Source organism: Coturnix japonica, chromosome 1 (genome assembly GCF_054131305.1).
Source record: "Coturnix japonica strain WE chromosome 1, WE-NBRP24, whole genome shotgun sequence".
Lineage (NCBI taxonomy): Eukaryota > Metazoa > Chordata > Aves > Galliformes > Phasianidae > Coturnix > Coturnix japonica.
In genome coordinates, this window is record NC_140663.1 from 110,957,735 (window position 1) to 110,968,312 (window position 10,578).

The following is a 10,578-nucleotide window of genomic DNA, read 5'->3' on the forward strand; positions in this document are numbered from 1 at the left end:
CAAATGTACCTAAAAATGGCTTGTCTGCTGCTGATTGCTTCAGGATCCACCGAGCAGAATAAGTCTCTGTGCTGCTGACCATCCGCAGAGCAACCTAGAAATTGGTGCACTGCTATCAAAAACAGCAACAGGGCAAATGCAATGGAGGGTGCAGCACACAACTGGTTAATGCATGTCATTAAGAGATATGAATGCATATGCTGCCTCTAACAGTCCAAACATCTCATGTTTACATTTACCATTCAGTTCCATTAGAATTAAAATGCTCATAATAAAAAACCTGGCAACGAAAGAAGAAGAAATTGCCACGAAAGCGTGATTCATTTCTGTCTCTACAGTTGGCTAGAAGACTTTTTGCCTCCTAAAAGCAACGCTAAATGTCACCTATTACAGACACAAATGCCAACCGAGTCCTTTTCCATCCACCTGCGGGGCTCAAAGTACATTTCCCGTGTGGAAGGCTGAGTGCTTGGCAACCTCTGCATCCCAATTCCAGGCGAGTCGCAGAATGCTGCATGCTCAACTCTGCTGTCATGACACGGATCTGCACAACGGATACAAATCCTCCAACTAACCAGGCAAAACTTCAAACACCTGCAAGGTATTTCACAAACCAGAGGCAGAAGCTTAAGTCAAAGCGTCTATTTAGAGAGCGAGGAGCAATGCCCTCTGCATAACCCAAACCAAAGGTCTACCAGAACAGTTCTGCAAAGGAAAGAAAACGCATTACCGTGGTGCGGAACCTCCAGTCAAAGCTGAGAACCATTCTGGGACTGCAGGTTTTTCCTCCAACTTCCCTCACCGCTGCGGGAGGAACTGGTTAATAATGACATCACTGCTGGTGCTGCCCTCCTCCCGCTGCCGAACCAGCCGCTCCTCGCTCCGCACCCCCGGCCTGCGGTGCTCCCGATGCGGGACGGGGCCGTCCTGCAGCCCCCCTCGGAGAGCCCGGCTCCTCTCTCCCGGGCCCGGCTCTCACCTGGCGGGACACAGCGATGAGCTCGGCCGGCTCCCCTCGCGGCAAGCTCCCGTGTGAGGCAGGAGGGGCAGAAAAGCCCTCCGGAGGGTTCTGCCTTGCGCCTCGTCTTCCTTCAAGGAGAGGACCCTGGCTCTGCTTTGCAGCATCCTCCTTGCGTTAGAACTGCAATCTCTCTCTCTCTTTTTCTTTCTCCCTCCCCCCGAGCGTGACATCATCAGACACCAACTACTTCTATCGAAAACCGACGCTACCTGGGACGAGCCCACCCTCAACACCCCGGCCCCACTGCCGTCCCCCTTACAACAGTATCTCAGCTCAGCGCAACGCCCCCTCGGCCGCCCCCTACCAAGCGCCGGGCCCAGCGGCCTCCCTGCTACCTGCTGTAAAAACAGAGGGAGAACCATCCCCCTCCTTTTTCCCCCCCCACTCGTTCCCGTGTGTGTGTGTGTGTATTCAGCATGTGCTTTCATGTACCTGCTATAGGCATACATGCCGATAAAAATGCAGGCATGTGTGTTATGTGTGTTCTGGATCTCCTGCCATACCAGCAGTGCTGCAGATATATCAAACGCTGCAACAAGTAGCAGCGTCACAGCCTAATGCTGTCAGTGCAAACAAGCTCAGACACATCAGTGTGCTATCACTATCAGCACCCACAGTGGGCTGTACGCACGCACACCCTCACTGCCATGTTAATTACAGGTGAGCACTCCGGCGCAGGCCACAAAAAGCCACAGGCTTAAGAAAGATGGCTTTGGTGAACAGGGATGTGTGACCATCTTTGAAGCTCCTTGAGTATGAAATTGCAGATAAATACAGAAGAGTGTGCCACTCTGCCACTGCTCATTAATCAACCCTCAGTTTTCTCGCTGCTGTGATAGGTATATCACAGTCATTAGCAAAGAGGGATGCTATTTACATGTAGCGGCATCAATAACATCTCCGAAGTAACATTGATTATACATCATATACTAGATCAAAAGAGAAAAAGGCAGAAAATGTGCCGATTCACAAGATAAATCTGTTTCCTGTTCTAAATGAAGACAATGTTTAGCTCATATTCTTGAGGAAAAAAATCAGACCTGCTGCCTATCCCCTACATCCCATGCCCTTAATTTTTGAGCTCCCTGCTGCAAAATTTTGCCAGAATAATTTATTATTTTCTTTGCAATTAAGATCCTACCAATTTCAAGTGGGAAAAGAAAGAAAGAAAGAAAGAAAGAAAGAAAGAAAGAAAGAAAGAAAGAAAGAAAGAAAGAAAGAAAGAAAGAAAGAAAGAAAGAAAGAAAGAAAGAAAGAAAGAAAGAAAGAAAGAAAGAAAGAAAGAAAGAAAGAAAGAAAGAAAGAAAGAAAGAAAGAAAGAAAGAAAGAAAGAAAGAAAGAAAGAAAGAAAGAAAGAAAGAAAGAAAGAAAGAAAGAAAGAAAGAAAGAAAGAAAGAAAGAAAGAAAGAAAGAAAGAAGCAAATTAGTGCCATCATCACTGAGGACAGCCAGGTAAAATTCAACCATTGCACTTTCCAATTCGAACTGGCTAGGTGGCCCTGGGCTACTGGCAGCCCACTTGCCCTGGGAGTTGAAAGAGGATCCTATGACTTCTGAGAGGCAGTGAGCATCTCATGCAGTGAAGGACACATAGATACATCCCCAGGCAGACCTTATTTCTTGGTTTTCTTTGGTTACTGGAACCAAAGAAAGTTGGTTTTTAGTGTTTTAGTGTTTCGGCTTCTCTCAGGTTTATGAAGAAAGCCTTTCTTACCCCCTTCTCACTTCACTTTGTTTCTTCTTCTATTGTTTTAATCTGCATCCAGGAGTGTTAGCAAGCTGCCAGCTGGTTACAGTGGCTCTCAGACCCAACCAGATCCACTCTCCCCCCGAACATGATATATTTTTGTAGGAAAGCAAACAAAACCATTCTGCTGAGTGGGTACAGACAAACAGAGTGCAGGACTGTGGTGGAACAAATCCAACATAAATAAGTGAGAACTGAAACTACATCCAGAGCTCCCAAAACTCCCAGTCAAAGAGGAAGAAATCCTTTCAGCCAGGAGAAAGTAGACCTTGCCCACCTCTCCCATAATTTCCTATCCTATTGTAATGATATTAACAAACAGTTTCACTTGGCAAATGCAGATTCTTTCAAGTTTTTGGGTGACCGAGTTGAAGATCGGTGCCCAAACAAATGAGCATCAAATAGAAGCATTGCCTTAATGTAAGCATTTCAGTGTACCTTGGGGTTTCTCCAAAGTAAATGGGGTAGAATATGCTCCATATTGTATGAATTCTCCACTTGCCTTTGCAAATGCACTCATTCAGGATTTCCAATAGCCTCTTTAATCTACTACTATGCCTCCCACGAGCACAGTTTAACAAATGTATTGTGTCGTTTAAATGGGTGTTTCCCGTTTTAAGAGTCATTCAGAGATGAGCTGAGAGTCCTGGACCACTTTTTTTCTTTGACCGGTCTTTAAATGCAATCAAGTTTGGTAACAGACGTGGAGATAGTAGATGAATGTCACACATCTGAATCCTCTGCTATTTTTAAAGCTACAAAATGCACTGAAATGAAGAACAAAATGTCCTCTTCTTTAATGACATCCCTACAAGTTTCTGAAAAAAATATAAATTTCAATACTCTTCCATTTCAATCCAAGATGCTACAAAATAAATCAAGGTCATGGCTGTCTGTCACTTATCCAGATTACTCAAGTGAAGGCTTCCCTCAGCCAAATAATATCAGCCTCAGTAGGAATACAGCCTCTCCTGTTTCATTATTTCAAGGAGGTTTGAGTTTCAAAGTTGATGTAGACTACATGAAAGTTAGCTCTCAAGCAGAAGTGGTATGAATATTCTTCCCACCCCTCTATTTTACCTTCTCAGGAAAAGAAGGAAGAAAATAAGTGGCAGTGTCCACCCCGCTGACTTGAGACATGATGAAGAATCAGAACATTGTGTCATGTCTCTGAAACAAAATCTCAATTATTTTTTTTTTTTCTGTTGCCTGTTCCCCTTCCAGTCCACTTGAATATGTGGTACCCCACAAACAGGCCTCTGGTTCCTGCCGCTCCCCTTCTAGTGGAGCTGGCTGTCTTCAGCGGTGGCAGCTCTGAGCATCATATCATCATTCTGCAAATGATGGCAGTTGAGTTCCTTGGAGAGCCTTACTCAAGTTGTGCTTCTTATTAGTTAGGCCCTTGTAATCAGACACAGCCCAGTAAGGTGCAGATGCAAAGTGATAAATGAAGACAAAATGTGGAAGAGGAAAGAAGGAGAAATCTGGAAGGGAGAGACATGAAAAAGGGATTGGGAGGCTATTTTCCAGTTTCTGTGTATCTGCCATATAGGCCGAATGGCAAGCATGCACTGGACATATATATATCCTCAGAATCAGAGAACCATTCATGTTGGACAGCGCCTTCAAGATCATCAAGTCCAGCCATTACCTAAAACTACAATGTCCCATCACTAAACCTTGTCCCTTAGTGTCACGTGCATAAATCTTTTAAAATACCTATAGGAATGGGAAATCCACCACTACCCTGGGCAAGATATTCCAGTGTTTGATCATCCTCTCTGAGAAGAAATTCTTGCTAACGTCCAATCTGAATCTCTCCTGGTACAATTGTAGGCTGTGAGGTTGGATACAGCTCACATGCTTATCGTGTCACCTTTGCTGCATTTAGTTCACTACTGCTGAGTTTCATTTCCTCAAAAGGCAGTGGCCTCAGTGATGGACATACACTTAATTTCTGTCTCAAAATCTTCACACCAGGCTCCTTGTAAAGCCTAATACTGATTTTAACATTCCTACTTTAAGCTTTTACAACCTTTAGGGCCACCCCCCTAGTCTAGTTGTTCCCTACTTCTTTTATGTTCATACCTGTCTGTTGCATCACTGGCCTATCCCCACCTCAACCTTGACAGTCAGACCAGAGGCACCCCTCTGCATCTCACTGCAGCCCCATGAAGGTATTGAAGAGCAGGTCACAGGAGGGACTATCTCCTGCCTACCAGATCTGCTTGATCCAAGCCCTTTGCTTTTGTTGCTGTACATCCTGATCTACACCCATCAAGATGTCCATCAAGAACAAGAAAATACTTTGCTTTGAAAATCTTAACTCCTATCATACTACAGTAGGGTAGAGGAAGCTAGTTTGGCATTTGGAAGTCAAGCAAATATTATTTTGATGAAACAAAAGAGCTCATGTGTTATTAAAATAATTAAGATCTAGAAAACAATGCAATACCACGAAGGCATAAATTAAAGCATTTGAAGATAGCACTAGGAGGATATCACCACCTAGTGAAGTAGATTCCATTCTCAGGTTTTCTTTTCAGCTACTCCCCATGACTGTCTTCATACATGGATACCTTCACATGGCCACAGACCCACGTTCTCACCCTCACTGAACACTGTGATAAATCCAGAAAGCATGAGGTAGATCACCTCCTCACACACTGCAGTTCTGTTCCTTAAAAGGCTGTATGGAATAGCACGCATTTTTCTTACACATCATAAAAAATCATTTCTCAAGGCTACGAGGTCATGGACCGAGGGCCCTTTTATAAAAGCAACTCATGAAGCACAACTCCTCTGCTTGCTGCAAGCCAAACCTTTGTTATATTCAACTGTATGTTCTTTAGGCTGTAATTTCTAAAATGTAAATTAATGAGCATCTGGTAAAAGATGAGCACCACTCCTCCACGAGTCTGGACATGTGCGTGTCATTGCAGATGAGCACTGCAGTGGTAACTTGGCTTTTGGATGAAGCACCTGCAGGGACAGTGAGCCTTGCTAACGCTACCTCAGCCATCCATCTCGCTGTCTGCTTCTCTTCTCACCATGCAGTATCCCTCCCAAACCCACAGTCTTGGCATTCATGCTCTGCAACCTTGTCTATCAGACCTCTGAGCATCCCCAAACATGAATGAATACATTGCAGCCCAAAACCCAGAACAGGCAATGGAGTCCTGTCTCGGGCAAGCAGAGCGAGAAACACAATCCACATGCAGCAAGCACAGAGCAAGCTGCTTTGAACCAGGGGCCACCATTCTCTTTAGCCCATCCTGCTAGTATTGGTTTTTCTGCAGCTGTAGCAACCAATGCAGGTTGGAGCTAACAAGGTAAAAAGCTTTTACAGCTACACTGAATGATTTACAAAGTGCTGTATGTTCCTTGGGCCTGTTTGTTCTGTTTCCAGTCTGGACAAGTGTTAAAATTGAAACTGTATTTGTAAATATCAGAAGGATATAAGGTTATTCTTCTTCCTTGGCCCCCCATTTTTTGGAATTAAGTTGTCTGCTGTCTGTGTTTTGGGGACCTGTGCAAACACTTCATGGTGCAGCATTTCAAATGTCACATATATACATATGTATATACAAGTGCACATTAAAATGAGAGCAGGAGCTTTGCCTCTCTCCCCCGGGGCTACCTGGACAGGGAGGGGTACTCAGTGCACAGCAGAGGTCACCACACACTGCTGAGAAAAGGCTGGGTCCTAGATATGCCATATGCAGTGACATACATCTATGTGTTATGGAGGTACTTTTGCTTCCTCCTGCAATGGCAGGGTGCAGTTCACCCACACGCACACTGTATAAGTGACTTTTAGCCTTGTAGAAACAAGTGGGATGGGATCGTGCCATCTGTCCAATTGTGCTTTGTCCTCATCCCCAGCCACCTCAGTCCTGTTAGCCAGATTGGGTTAAATTGATGTGGGTAGGTGGGAGGGTAGATGATACTGGGAGGGCTGCAAGTGTGAAGCAAGCCGTGGGACAGAGGATACACCACAGAGGCAAACTCACCTCAAAGAGCTGTGATGCTGTGCCTTCTATCCATGAGAGCACTGGTGCCAAACACTGCTGCTGTCTTGTGTTAGATTTTAAAAGTAATAGTAAAATGAAACAAAAGTTTCTAGTCACAGGGACATAAAGATTATTTCCCTCTATTTTATTTTTATTCTTCTAAATTAGTATGTATAGTAATCTGAAATGGAACCTGCAGTGGCACAGGTTGCCCTGGGAGGTAGTGGAGTCACTATCCCTGGAGGTGTTCAAGAAAAGGGTAGATGTGGCACTGAGGAACATGGCTAGTGGGCGCAGTGTGATGGGTTGGCGGTTGATCTTAGAAGTGTTTTCCAGCTTCAGTGATTCTATGATTCTGTGTTTCTATCATTTCTACATAACCCAGCAATGTCTCAGCTCCCGGCTATTTGTGTACCAGCTACAAAATAAGGATTGCAGAAGAAGATCCTCTCACTCCCCCTCACCAGCACATACCTAAGCACTGAATTGTTTGTCTGGAGCCTTTGCCTAGCACTAGGTGACTGTGGCAGGGTCTGTAGAATACTGAATAGAGTATGAGTAATGTGAGTTTCACACTGCAATACTATTACATTTACTGTTTTTCACTAGCATTTCCAGCCTTGCCCATTCCTTTTCACAAGATTTTCTTCTTGTTTGTTCTGGGAGAAATACTGACTTTCTCATAAATATTGATGTTTGTTTTAATGTAGTTTTCTTCTAGCATGGTGACTATTTCTGCTTGCCAGGGCCTTTCTTTTCAAATAGCCAGAAATACAACAATTATAGTACAGATTATTATGCTTGGAAGGACTGAAAGTTTAAGATGAATGGAAATCCAAGTCACATTCACGTAACCTATGCCTTAAATAGTAACCATGCCGTTGTCCTAACAACTTGTATCTGAAAAGCCTTCAAACCATCTAGGGATAACTGCCCTCTTCTGACCTCCTAAAGCAGAGTAGCAGGCAGTAATCTTTTACTATTTACTGTGCCCTTTGGAGCAATGCTCTACCCACAAACCCCAACAACAATGTAGTGAGTTGTTCCTCTGTATTGACTGCACTGGTTCAAATCACTGTTACTTGCCTAATAATTAATATTTCTTGATTGAAAAGGGTGGAGGAGTCTGATTCTCAGTGCTGTGTTTTCAACACTGCTTTCTTCCTTTGATATAGAGTTAAACCCTGAAGATATTTCTGCCAAATTTTAGCGACAAATTACATTCATCATCTACATGCTTGTCTTGTCAGAGCATGAGATGTGATACACATTAAAGGGTGATATGAAACTTTCCTGTTAACACATCTAGCACATGCCACACTTGCATGTTGTGCTTGATTTCCCCAAATTCAAAACAAGGCTTTTAATGACCCCTGGGGAGAAGCCAAGCCACATGACTAGTGACCTCTATAAGAAGTGACCACAAAAACAGGGCTCGAAGCGGAATTATCCCCCAGTGAGTTTGCCATCTGTTGCCCCAAGAGAACCACCCCAATTCCTGTCAACATGCACAGAATGTAAAACGGTCGTGGGAATGCTTTATTTATCCCTCCACATCCGTTTTCTTCATCGGCTTGCTTAGAAGGGATTGCTTATCATTCTCCCTGACTACATCTGCAAGCTGGGCATGCTGCTTGGTGGTAGGATCAGGAAAACACCAGCCTGTAACTGTGGGGCTTAGTGCTGTCCATCTGGAGTTTGCCCAGACAGCAGCTCAGGAGGGGGGAATGACTGATGTACTGATATGGGCCATGGCCATGATCAGAGGGACAACAGCCTGGAAAAGAGACACATAAATTGTATCTCTGCAGAGGTTGTGTTGCTGGAATGAAAGGCAGAAGTGCTGTTCCCAGGGATGGGCAGTGAGTTTAAGGCAGGACATGATGAAATCTCCCAGACTCAAGAGGCAGTGTGGGATGTAAAAGGGAACTCAGTGATGCATGCAACCGTACATATTTCAGTCTCTTCTATTTTAAAACACTTAATCCTTTTGTTTGGTTATTACATATGAGCGAACAGTGTGCAGTGGAATTCCAGCTTAATGCTAGAAACTAGAGAAAAGTCACCTATTACAGAAATTGCCCTTCCAGATTGAAAGCAAAGGGAAGAATGCACCCAAGGTGTGTCTGATTGAGGGACACGCAAGGTATTTCTCCTGTCAAGATTTGACCACCTGTTGCTTTTAGCTAAAAAAAAATCAACAGCTTAAAAGCTGGGTGTCTGCATTTGCCTCAGTGACACTGCAAGGAGAGAAAAGTTGTGTTTCATCCTCATCCTCATTACTGTGTGAGGAAAACGAAGAGAGGGACAAGCATAATGAAATGGGAGGGACAGATGAGATTAAATGATTCTATATGCAGCCCATAACACAAGAAGCTAAGGGCAGGGAAAATAAGGAATAAGCCTTGAGCTTTTATGCCATCGAAATAGAAGCCTGCCTTTTCTAGAGACAGAATCACAGAATCACAGAATGACCCGGGTTGGAAGGGACCTCAAGGATCATGTAGTTCCAACCCCCCTGCCTGGCAGGGCCACCAAACATACGCCTTTACTAGATCAGGTTGCCCAGGGCCCCGTCCAACCTGGTCTTGAACACGAGACAATATTGTCTTGAGACAATATGATTTAAGCTGTACATGTCACAGGAAATGGAGACAGCCTCTGGAAAGCATTCTTCATGAGATGCCACTGCAGTCACTCCCAGAGAAATGGATGCAGTTCAGCAGTGAAATCCTGTCTCAGCAGCAGCCCTAGGGCACCTTCTGAGGCTGCTGCTGAGGACTTGGTTATTGGCCTCAACACGACCCACCAGGCCCAAACGTTTGGGAGCTGCTGTTCACTCATTCTTTCAGTGGTGTCATTCTCATTGCTAGGCAGAGGCTGGGAGGCCAAAGATTTTCTAAGGGCTCCTATTTCATTTAGTTTTTAATATAATGAATCTTTGAATCTTTGCTAAGAATGCTTAGCTTGGAAGATGCAAGATTCTGTGGGAAGGCAGGTGGCTGAGGTAGAAGTATGTGACAGCAGAGGCAGGGCTGCAATAAGCACTGGTGGTAATCCTCTTTGTGGATCAAACTTGAAAAAGCAAAAGGCAACATGTTTGCAGTGAGCCATGTGACAACACCACAACATGCAGGGGAATGTCAGAGTGCAAATACTTCCCACAAGTTTCTTTAGACAGCCCAGAGTTTTGTGGAAACAGTGACAGGCCAAAGAAAAAGCCTAAATGCCACTTAATTTTGACAGGAGGCAACAAAAATGTCTTCTACCGAGCATGACAGCGTCATGGTCTGATTGACCCATTTTCCATCTTCAAGGACCAGTACCCAAAAGCAGAACCCAGGATAACGCGTGCAACATGAAAGCAGAATGGTAGAGAGGTTTTATGATTAAATATTTACGAGGGAGGGTGGTAGCTATGAGGAGAGAAGGGAGGACATATGTGGAGTGCGGAAAGCAAACAGTGCGGAAGAGACAGACAGATATGGAGCAGCCTGACGTGAAGCCAAACCCAAGGCTGCTGGGGAGGAGTGACCTTGTCACTTAGTCATCACAGCTGCAATTGGAAGTCGTCCCAACAATTTATTTCAATTCCTTACTCAACTACATTGCTATTTGATAAGAAAATAGCTTCTCCTCACAAGCATCTTAGAGACCTGGCTAAACTTTTGTTCACAGTATATCTGGGACTAATTTTATCACAGCCGTTCCTTGGTCATTGCACCCCTCTTGAAAGATATGATGCCAACAGCTGCAAAACAGTATTAGCTCATACAGACCTAATTCCCTGAATTGGT

The 10,578-nt window shown here is 44.3% G+C and overlaps 1 protein-coding gene across 7 annotated transcripts in view; it reads right to left on the reverse strand.

The window, feature by feature from the left end:
* NHS (NHS actin remodeling regulator) overlaps window positions 1-10,578 on the reverse strand; it is a 235,923-nt gene that overhangs the window by 44,531 nt on the left and 180,814 nt on the right. For 2 of the 7 annotated variants that reach the window (XM_085531317.1, XM_085531306.1), the window contains exon 1: window positions 980-1,178. The exons of 3 other annotated variants lie outside the window; for them this stretch is intronic. The gene's annotated coding sequence lies outside the window, so the exon portion shown is untranslated. Of the gene's footprint in view, window positions 1-730; window positions 827-979; window positions 1,179-10,578 lie in introns of those variants that run through there. 2 more of the 7 variants (XM_085531320.1, XM_085531312.1) reach the window with 1 other exon arrangement.